The following is a 10,786-nucleotide window of genomic DNA, read 5'->3' on the forward strand; positions in this document are numbered from 1 at the left end:
AATTCAGTTACCAACACATCAGAAGACAAATACCAGGCAAACCAGATAACACTCACTGATAATGCTAACACATGTAAATGTAGCACATGTATCAAACTGCCCATGTGTTATAGGGGGAAAAAACATAACACACTACTCTTCACCAAATTAATCTCAGCACAAAATTTAATAATGATAAAAGACTCTTGCACAGGCTACAGTGATGACCACATTTGATGTCTACTTGTGAATCTTAGGTGACTCTAAAGGGTGGACTCATGGCAGAAACACACAGAGACTCGGGAGTGCAGTGAGTGAGGTTTATTTACAGTGACAGGGTAAATGTACGATGATGAGGCGAAAACGAAAGCACAGAGCTGGGGGCTGGTGGCGTACTTGAGCGATCTAAGGGAGAAGGACAAAACAGAGTTGAGGGGTGACTGTTATAGCAGACGCCCTGGACCACTATCTCTGAAACATGATTCGGTACTGTTCCCTGGTAATCACGTCTGGTCAGAGACGGGAAATGATGACAGAGTGGAAGACCTTTATTTACCACGAGCCCATATCCAACACACACTCTCGCTGGCAAGTAAAAATGTGGTTCTGCAATTAATACAAATAAGAAATAACATAAACATCTCTCTCTCTTGTTTAGCATTTCTCACACTTCAGTATTACAGAGAACACCTTACCAGATTACAAATGGACAGAACCAGATACCAGGAAGGAGCTTAGCATAATAACATAACAGGATGGCATAGACACAGAATCATAATCAATTTAGGCCAATTCCCTCATTTGTGAGTCAACACCACCCTCTAGTGGACACAATTGCTCACTCAAAGGCCGCCATGTGTATGCAGGCTTTATAAACAAGAACTGATTCGTATGCTAGCTTAGTAACTCCATCAGGTAAAATCTTTGTGACCATTAACTCTTCACAATAACTGAAACAACTTAGAAATGAGGAATATCCTGTGGAGCCAGGCTACTACTTACTTTATTCCTACAGCATAGCTGCTAACACACAATGTAATAGTAACAGGTGTCTACATTGGTACATTAACTGCAACAGAAATAAAATATGTTCCCAATGTGACTTACTGGGTCTATGTACACACACTTGCCCGTCTTAGTCCGATTCAATTAAAGTCCACAACTTGCCTGCAGCAGCGTTACTCTCTGACTACACTGTTAATTGCCACAGCAAGGAGAGGACGGATGCACACCCTGGGGGAATTATGCTCCTCCCGTGCAGGTAACGCATAACTTGACAGGAGGACTTTTTAACAGCCGCAGGAAGACGAACAAGCCGTGTGAGAGGTCGGGTGTATGCACGCCCTCTCTATTCCACCTTCACAGTTCTGACCCGTCCATCTGGTCCTGGGAAGGTTTCTGTGATTCGCCATGAAGGCCACAGTGAACGGGAAAGCTGGGGATCTGCAATCATAACGGCTTCACCCACAAGAATGTCCGGACTCTCGAATTGCCACTTCTGTCTGGTGTGCAGGAGGATAATATTTAATGAAATGCTTCCAGAAGTGTTCAGCTAAGACCTGGCTGTGGCGCCATCTCCGTTTACTCAATATCTCCGATTCAGGGTAGACAACCTGGGAGAGAGACACATCTGGCCGCCCCATCAACAGGGTATTTGGAGTAACAGGGTGTGCATCAGCTACATCTGAGGAAACATAGCCCAGGGGCTTTGAATTTAGAATACCCTCCACTTCGGCGAGGAGGGTCTGCAGAACCTCCTCAGTTACAGTCTATGCCCCTAAAGTTGTCTGTAGAGCCTGCTTCAAGGAGCGAATCTCTCTCTCCCAGCCACCACCAAAGTGGGGGGAATTTGGTGGGTTGAAATAGAATCTCACCTGCTGAGCAGCTAGGTGTAGTTGTTGAGTCAGGATGTTCTAGATTTCACACTTCTAAACCTTCGTCTCGAGGGCAGAAGTGTGAACAGTCCGTGTTGTGTGTGTGTGGGGTCTTTGAGGATGGAGGCAGCTCTCCTCTGGACTCTGGAGTCCTGGTGATCTTCTCCACAATTGTTATCACTCTCTGCAGGTGTCTGTGGTCCATATGCGCCGCAGGTGTGCCGGGGATTCCGCAAATCACTGTCCCACCTACCTGTGCCAAAAACAACCACCAAAACACCACACACACACACACAACTCCCAAGAATCCACTAACAGCCACATTTCTGAGAGTATCAAAGGGCAGTAGGACACAGTCAGCTATGAACAGAGACAGGAAGTGGTTATGCTGATCTTTCTCTTTCCTCTATTTTTTATTTGTTTTATCTTTTTTGGTGGGTTGGTTTTTTTAATCATTCAGATGAGCTGCTCCACCAACACATTTGCAGGACTACACTGTCCATAGGGCTTTGGAGCGTGATGTCACGGGAGGGGGCGTGGCCAGGATTTTTGGTTGAGGCCCCATATTTCTGGGTCAAAAATAGCGCTAGCAAAAGAGGAGCGAAAGCACACGGAGAACTTCAGCTTTGGTTCGTACTTGCTGTATGATCGGTTGTAATGTCAGATCACGCGACCGGCAAGGGAACAAGCCTGAAAATGGTTTATTTTTTTCATTCTTTCCCCACCTGGAAGCAACATGAGGGAGCTCATGTAACCAAAAGACAGCGTCTAGCCTGGATAGCAGCTGTGAAAAGACCTGATATCAAGTTCTCTTCCATCTCCAATTATCTGTTGGTGCCCCAGACATTTTTATTCCAGTAAGTTCTAAATATGTACATATCAAGCTTTATAGCCTATTAGTTTTAATGTTGATGTGGTCAGAGGTCATAGAAGATTAGAACAAACATCCTACCGAGTGAATTCACAGACATGCTTTTTATGTATAGATTCACTAATTATTTTGCGTAATTGTAGGTAAACCAGCCTATGTAATGGATGAGACAAATCCTGACTGGATTCCAACACTGCATATGGAGCACTCCAAAATCCTAACATCTAATTCTGACCATCACAGACGGAGAACGCAACGACAGCAACAAAGAGCGCCAGTCCGGGTGAGCATCAGACAAACATATCACAGAGAAATGTGGTATTCTTCAAAGGCTGTCACCAGGGCATGTAGTTTTGGCTGACAGAGGCTTTGACATCAGAGATGCTGTGTGCGGAGGTTAAGATCTCTGCATTTACAAAGGGCTTCTGTCAACTTGATGCCAGGGACATAGAAGATACGAGAGCTATTGTCTGTGAAGGTTCTCAGTCATCCAGGTCATCGTAGTCAAAGGAGCTTGCAAAGAAAAGCGTCTGGACTTCTTTAAGTTACTTGAAGACGTTTCACCTCTCATCCGAGAGGCTTCTTCAGTTCTAAGGTCAAATGGTGGAGAGTCCCAGATATAACCCTAGTGGGAGTTTCCCCCCACAGAGGGGCAAAAGGACCCCCTGATGATCCTCTAATCGCCTGAGCCAAGGTGTGGAACTGGGTGTGGGTCCCAATCAGCCAGAGTTTCGGGTGAGTTCATTGTGAAACCTGGCCCCACCTTATCATGCGAATTCCTGAGGTCAGATGGCCCAGGGTGTGAGTGGGCGTTAAGGCGTCTGGGAAGGGATCTCAAAACTGGATTATAGATGGCAGAGAGTTGGTGTCGTAAACCACCGTTTTGTCTTTCGGGTGTCTTTCACCCGAAAGACAAAACGCCAAAACACAGACTTAACAATGTGGTGTATGCTGTACAGTGCAGCGAGGAATGCCCAGACCTCTACATTGGAGAGACCAAACAGCCACTTCACAAGCGCATGGCACAACACAGAAGAGCGACCTCCACAGGACAAAACTCAGCCGTCCATCTGCATCTTAAGGATAAAGGACACTCTTTTGAGGATGCCAATGTTCACATTTTGGACAGAGAGGACAGATGGTTTGAAAGAGGAGTGAAAGAAGCCATCTATGTCCACTGTGAGCGACCATCTTTGAACAGAGGCGGTGGTTTACGACACCAACTCTCTGCCATCTATAATCCAGTTTTGAGATCCCTTCCCAGACACCTTAACGCCCACTCACACCCTGGGCCATCTGACCTCAGGAATTCGCATGATAAGGTGGGGCCAGGTTTCACAATGAACTCACCCGAAACTCTGGCTGATTGGGACCCACACCCAGTTCCACACCTTGGCTCAGGCGATTAGAGGATCATCAGGGGGTCCTTTTGTCCCTCTGTGGGGGGACACTCCCACCAGGTTTATATCTGGGACTTTCCACCATTTGACCTTAGAACTGAAGAAGCCTCTCGGATGAGAGGTGAAACGTCTTCAAGTAACTTAAAGAAGTCCAGACGCTTTTCTTTGCAAGCTCCTTTGAATACGAGAGCTATTGCCCACCTAAGAATTCATGTCGAGCGAGTAATAGGTAGTTTGCGCAGTAAGTTCAAAAAGCTACATACCACGATGCCAATCCATCTACTACTTCCATGTGAGGGTGAAGATGTGACCCTTTTTGATAAAATAGTGAAGGTTTGCTGCGTTTTGGTGAACATGTGTCCCAGTGTGGTGGTAAAACCAGAGACAACTGAAACTTGCTCCTGTTAAACATTCGTAAACAGTGTGTGCTGTATGTATTGTGATTATTTCTCTTAAGACATAGTAATTTCAAGACAGTTGGTTGTGAGTTATGTTATAAAAACGTTATTTTATTTGTAAACTGTAACTGACACTTATTCCTAACTGTAACTACTTTGATCACCTTTGAAATTGTTGTAATAAAAGTAATGAATGTCAGAAAAAAATAATTTTGTTTCTTTATTTAAATCTTGTAAAGTGGTACTTTGTAAGTACAAAAGTAGTGAAAGCAAATTGCGAACATGTCTGGGCACATCAGGGATAAAACTAGACCCCAAAAAGAAAAAATTAGGAGATATTCAGAGCTGCACCACACATAGAGGAAAAAATTTCTAACAAGTTCAGGAAGGCACACTTTTTTGAAGAACTCCTGTGCTTTCTCCGTGGTATCCAGAAGTCCACATCAGGGAAGATGCGTACCAGCCATGTCTCTTTGGGCCCATACAACGAGGTCACAGTGCGTAGTGCTGGTCACAAAGGACGCACCCTTACTACTTGAGAGTAGTAAGGGTGCGTCCTCTTTAAGTGAAGTCCATTTGCAGCTAGCTCCAGGCAGAAGTCTTTAGCCTGCGCATCCAATGCCTGCTTAAGGCTGTACATTCTGTATTTAAAAGGACACTTTATCTCCAAGCACTCCTTCCCACAACATTCACTCATAGTGAGTCCGTCAGGAGATGCTCAGGAAGTTCACAAGTTCAGGAAAACGTGTGTTCACAATAAAAGCGCACAACGAACATGCAGATTGTGGTGAAGGGCTGCAATTTTTTCGGTGTAGGCCTTACACCGGTCCTCCTCATGCTCCAGTTCCCATGTTGTTCGCACAATACACATAGACTTTTCAGGGTAGCACACAAGATTAACCACACTTTGGGCGGGAGTTTCTAAACTTCAATCACCGACATACAGATTCTCCCGGCACGCCATCGAAACCAATCAGGGTTCTTGTGCTGAAGTCTTGTGTGTCCTTCAATAGCTTCTGCCTGCTCTTCAGTAACTGTTGCGGCATTTTTATACCTTACACATGTCTGTGAAGGTTCTCAGTCATCCAGGTCATCGTAGTCAAAGGAGCTTGCAAAGAAAAGTTGCTTGAAGACGTTTCACCTCTCATCCGAGAAGCTTCTTCAGTTCTAAGGACAAATGGTGGGGAGTCTCAGATTTTTGTGTATGTATGCCTCACATAGTCTCTCTCAGTTATAATATGTTCTTAATATGTGTTACGTCCCTCTGCAGCCCCTAATCTCCTCAATGTTTTCAGCTGGTGCTAATTGGCCACACATAGTCAGGTGTGGATAAAAGCATACCTGAGGCAAGCTTCCCAGAGAGCTCACTTGTCTTTGCCTTGGTGGCATCGGCCATTTTAGCCAACCTGGTTTTCCATTTTAAGATAAAACCTCTTCTCACCCATACTCTGGTATTTGTCTCCTTTTTTATGTTGCGGCTTTGAGCCGGGTCGTAACATATGAGTTATACACTAAAAATCATCTGTAAAATATATCATTTGTTTCATTAGTGTATATATGTGTTATAATGATTTACAACCAGTGTTAGGCAAGTTACTTTGAAAAGGTAATTAGTTACAGTTACTAGTCACTTCTTCAAAAAAGTAACTGAGTAACTCAATTACTAATTACATAATTAAGTAATTAATCTTTAAAAAATGTTTAAATATGTAAAACAATTTGAATCCAGTCTTAATCAAAGTTACTAAAGCAATAAAAAATAAATTACTAAACATACTTGAACATACTAAAACATATATACAATTCTCTGTTATAAAACTAAATATATAATTGAAGTAAATAGGCACTTAACAGAAAGAACTAACAGTAAACATTAATATATATGTATACAAACTATTCAAATGTTACTGTGATAATATGACAAAACACCAATCAGATAATATTTTATAATTGTAGAGAGAATTATTTTTAAAAAATTGTAATAAATAATACAATAAAACATAAACAGGCTGCAGCTGACTATCAAATAAGTATTAAATTAAATTGTGCTTTTAGCAATGTAGTGCAAATTAAATGAGCCAAACTGTAACAGCTTTAGAGAACAAGTATTTTCTTCAATGCAAAAGTAAATAGTTGAGGTGATTTCAATTTAATACTGAAAAAGTACACTGTATAATAAAACTAAAACATTTTTATAAGGTATAAAAATGTAAACAGGTAATACAAAGTGTCAACTCCATGGCCATTTACAATCTATTTGTTCTTGCAGTAGATGTATATTAGAGAGCCTGTTTTAATGTCCTCTGCTTTTTTAAAACATGAAGAATTCTTATTTGCCACATCCACAAACCCCTTACATCCATTCATCCTAGCCGTTAAAAAAACAGTGGTTGTATCTCAAAACAAGGAGCTTCTCATATTTCTCATCAGAGAGTCTGTTCCTCTTTGGAGAGTAGACGAGCTAAACAGTCCAAGGCTAAAGAGTCTTTCTCCTGGGGCACTGGATGGCGTGGCTGCATTGTATCTGAGTGAAATATTCCTTATCAGTACATATCTATTCAGAGAGTCCATTCCATGTGATCCTGATTTGAAATAATCTATGACTTGACTTTCTGCAGTAGCAGAGGTGTCGTCCTCATCTTCAAAGGAAAAAAAGTCATCCTCTGTGGCTGAGTCTGTGCTAAGTTGGCATGTTGGTGTGCTGGTACCTGCTCGCTGGTCTTTGTCAAGGACAATTTTCCGGCACCCTGCCAGCAGACTTGCCTTGGCCTTGTCTTTCCTTTCCTGTGTCCGCAGCCAATGTAGTTTGAACTTGGGCAGAGTCACAGCAGCCAAGGGAGCATCTTCACTTTCCAACACCTCTGAAAATCTTGTTTTCTGAAAGTAAAGTATGTAAAGCATATATTATACAACCTATCTATACACATAAACCCACACACCACATTATATATCATGTGCATCTTTAAAAATATATTGCATTTGACATTAAATTTTTCAGAATTGTTCTTTTTAAAGTACATGGTTTCTGTTCTTTCTTTACAGCAAAAGGTCTGATCTCTAGTCATACAACTCTAAAGCATAGAATAAGATGTATAAACTAACAATATGCATTTTCCATCCATATGTATAAAATGCAATTGTTGGGTAATTGGTTAAAAACACAAGTTCTTACTGTGACGACTGCCTCTGGAAGATTTTCAAGAATTTGCAGGTCACTGCTCAACTCCAGGGTCTTAAACATCAATGTCTCCAGTATCCCATAAAAGTGTTGTCTTCTCCCTGAAGAATGTCCAGGGCCACTGTAAGTGGCCTCATGGCAGTGCAGTACTCCCTGATGAACTGATGTTCCCGCTCAGTCATGGCTGTCAACCCAAACTTGGAGAAGATGGTGTTCAGCTCAACCAGAGAAATCTCACAGATTCGAGGCAAGGAATCATAAAACAAATTCCATCTTGTAGTGCAAGGAACTAGCAGTTTCTTTCCAATAATTCCATCCACTGTCTCTGCAGCCACTGTTGAACGACTGGCCTTGTTCCATAACCCTGTGCACTTTGTGGTAGCACTTCTAAATACTGCTTTTGTTTCTGTTTGTGAAAGTAGCCACTTGTCAACATCATTACAAGAAACAAGACTTAATGTGTGTGATGCACATCTCTGGTGTGGCGGCAGAGTGATCATCACACCTACATTATCATCATTGTCATTATCATCACCAACACTGTTTGTAAAAGTTACCTCGTCCTCATCCTTCTAAACTGGCTGGTACTTTTTGAAGGCCTTGACAAAATTAGAGCCATTGTCCATCACAGTTGATGTTATTTTGTGGGACATGCCATAGTGTGAGTGAATGTTGTCCAACTCAACAGCAATATTATCATGCGTATGGTGACCCTTGAATCTTCTGCTTTCTCTATCTGCATGCTGTGAGGATTTATTCAATGTACTGTTACACCAAGATAGCTTTTATTATATGCAGTCCAGATGTCTGCTGTAGTAGAGACGTATCCTAACTCACTAAATGTCTTTTTGAGCTCAACATTTATTTTAGCATAATCGGTGTCTATGTATTTGGAAAAAGTCTTTCTGCATGGCGGGCCGACCCCTCCTCTTGCTGGTATCTTGGCAATAAGAGATTTGAAGGAATCTGACTCAACTGTTGATAAAGGCAGCATGTTCTCAACGACATACATGGCTATCAATTTGTTTAATTCAGTCTGTGTCACAGTCACAGATGTTTGTGGAGAAGAGAAATCAAGCTTAGACTGCTTGGATTGCATCACTCCACCTCCATTGCTCGCTGAGCTCATGTTAGCCTTACCTGGGTTTGAGCTGCGCCTGCTAGCATCAACACCATCATTCTTGGGCATGTGACGTTGAGCTTCGTAAGATTTGAATTGCTAGTAACGGATGTGGAAAGGCACTTTGTTCCAGGGCATAGGCTACATTTTACATACAGATTGTTGCCTTTTATTTCTTTGAGTGAAAAATAATGTCTGTACCTCCACCTCGATTTATCCGGGCTTTCCATGACTTTTGTTACTGTGCTATCTGTTTGTATGTGAACATCTGCCCAAGTCTACCTCTGATTGGTTTTCCATGACTACCTTACTCTTACTCAGCCAATCAGCAGCACTCGTGCGATTCTTTTGCCCTCCTACCTCCCAGTAAGCGGAAGACAGCTTCAACCGTGTGTGTGTGTGTGTGTTGAAAAATAGTAACGCATCCGCACCGCATTTTCTTATGGTAACGTTGTTGTAATAGAAATAGTAATTAGTTAGATTACTCGTTACTGAAAAAAGTAACGGCGTTAGTAACGGTGTTACTTGTAACGCTGTTATTCCCATCACTGTTTACAACATTATATTAGGCAGAAAACTTAACAAATATCTCAATGAGGGCACTGTATCATGTTTTGAGGAAAAAAAATTTCACCTGCTTCATTCAACTTCTGCTGCTCCTGGGAAAATATCATATTCACCAAACCACATATTAATCACGTCTGTCAAGAACTTCTCCAATGCAGCACCACAGTCAAAGTACTTGCAAACAAAGAGGCAATTAAAATGAATGATATGTTGTAGAAATGTTATGTAAAGTTGTGATTCTCTATTATATTTATTTTGTATTATTGTTCTGTTATTATTCTTTTAGTATTTCTCCACTGTTATTCACTTTTATTCCTGGCATTAAGATGTTCTGTATATAGTTGGCAATTGCTAATAAAGTTTTGGGGAAAAAATATTTCCTCTCAATGCAGATGGGAGGAGAAAATGGCAGCCAAAGTGAAAGTCCTTTCAGCCTCCATTTAGTGTTGAGAGCAGGAAGAGGAAAAGTGGAGCTGAGGCAGGGTGAGTGCTAATGCAACATTCTTGTTTTTGTGCTGTCAGAGTCTCCCCTAGAGGCTTTGACTTTTACCAACCTGCTATTGGAAAGCAGCTTTAGTTCTGAATAACTTGTCTATTGCAATAAGGTTTCAATAAAAATAATAGTTAAAAAAAACTCTTTTTGCTCCATCTAGCCTGCTATTTCCTATTTCCTATAGAAAAGTCCTTTAGTCTACCTACAAATGTGATATGAGGACAGCAAGAACAGTGCAGGCGTTCTGTTTTATGGTGATCTATTAATGCTATAGTGCACTAACATTATTATAAAATCATTTAATATCAAAATCAAGGAATAACCATCTAAATATTAGCAACTGCACAATATAGTGAGGTAAGACAGAAAACAAGTTTAAAACACTACTACTACTATTACTACTACTACTACTACTACTACTAATAATAATAATAATAATAATAGTGGGAGATACACTACTACTTCTGGGCTAACCCTGGATTTTCTGTTCTTTGACGGTGGTTAACTCCTTGCTGCTCCAGAGCAGGTAATACTCCAGCTCTGTATAAAGATCATTATAAAGACTTTTGTTAATTCTTAGTAAAAGGAAAAACAACGACAACAACAACTCAGGAAACCCAATTCAAGGCGTTCACTTTCGGTTTCGTTTCGTTTCAGATTCAAACTTAATACTTATTCTTAGTAGCCGTACCACAACACAAAGTGTTCTCATCGTTTAAAATTCTTTTTCTTCTTTTATTGTCCGGTGTTCGAGATTAACTGGAGTCGCGGATCAACTGGTGACGGTTAAACAGAAATGTGGTAGACTTGCTTTACAGGAGTTGCTAGGACAAACGTGGAAATGAACACTGACTATTTCATCTGTGAATAGGAGTGGTGATTTCTAGAACTTGTGTATAGCTATAA

At 41.3% G+C, this 10,786-nt stretch overlaps 1 protein-coding gene and 1 pseudogene across 2 annotated transcripts in view; one reads left to right on the forward strand and one right to left on the reverse strand.

Moving 5' to 3' along the window:
* Nucleotides 1–1,338: 1,338 nt before the first annotated feature.
* LOC148098207 (uncharacterized) lies at nucleotides 1,339–5,918 on the reverse strand (annotated as a pseudogene).
* A 3,918-nt stretch (nucleotides 5,919–9,836) lies between these two features.
* itgb2 (integrin, beta 2) overlaps nucleotides 9,837–10,786 on the forward strand; it is a 32,317-nt gene continuing 31,367 nt past the window's right edge. The window contains exon 1 of one of the 2 annotated variants that reach the window (XM_006805842.2): nucleotides 9,837–9,870. The gene's annotated coding sequence lies outside the window, so the exon portion shown is untranslated. The remainder of the gene's footprint in view (nucleotides 9,871–10,786) is intronic. The other variant, XM_006805844.3, reaches the window with a different exon arrangement.

Source organism: Neolamprologus brichardi, chromosome 16 (assembly GCF_056152115.1).
Source record: "Neolamprologus brichardi isolate AB-2024 chromosome 16, ASM5615211v1, whole genome shotgun sequence".
Lineage (NCBI taxonomy): Eukaryota > Metazoa > Chordata > Actinopteri > Cichliformes > Cichlidae > Neolamprologus > Neolamprologus brichardi.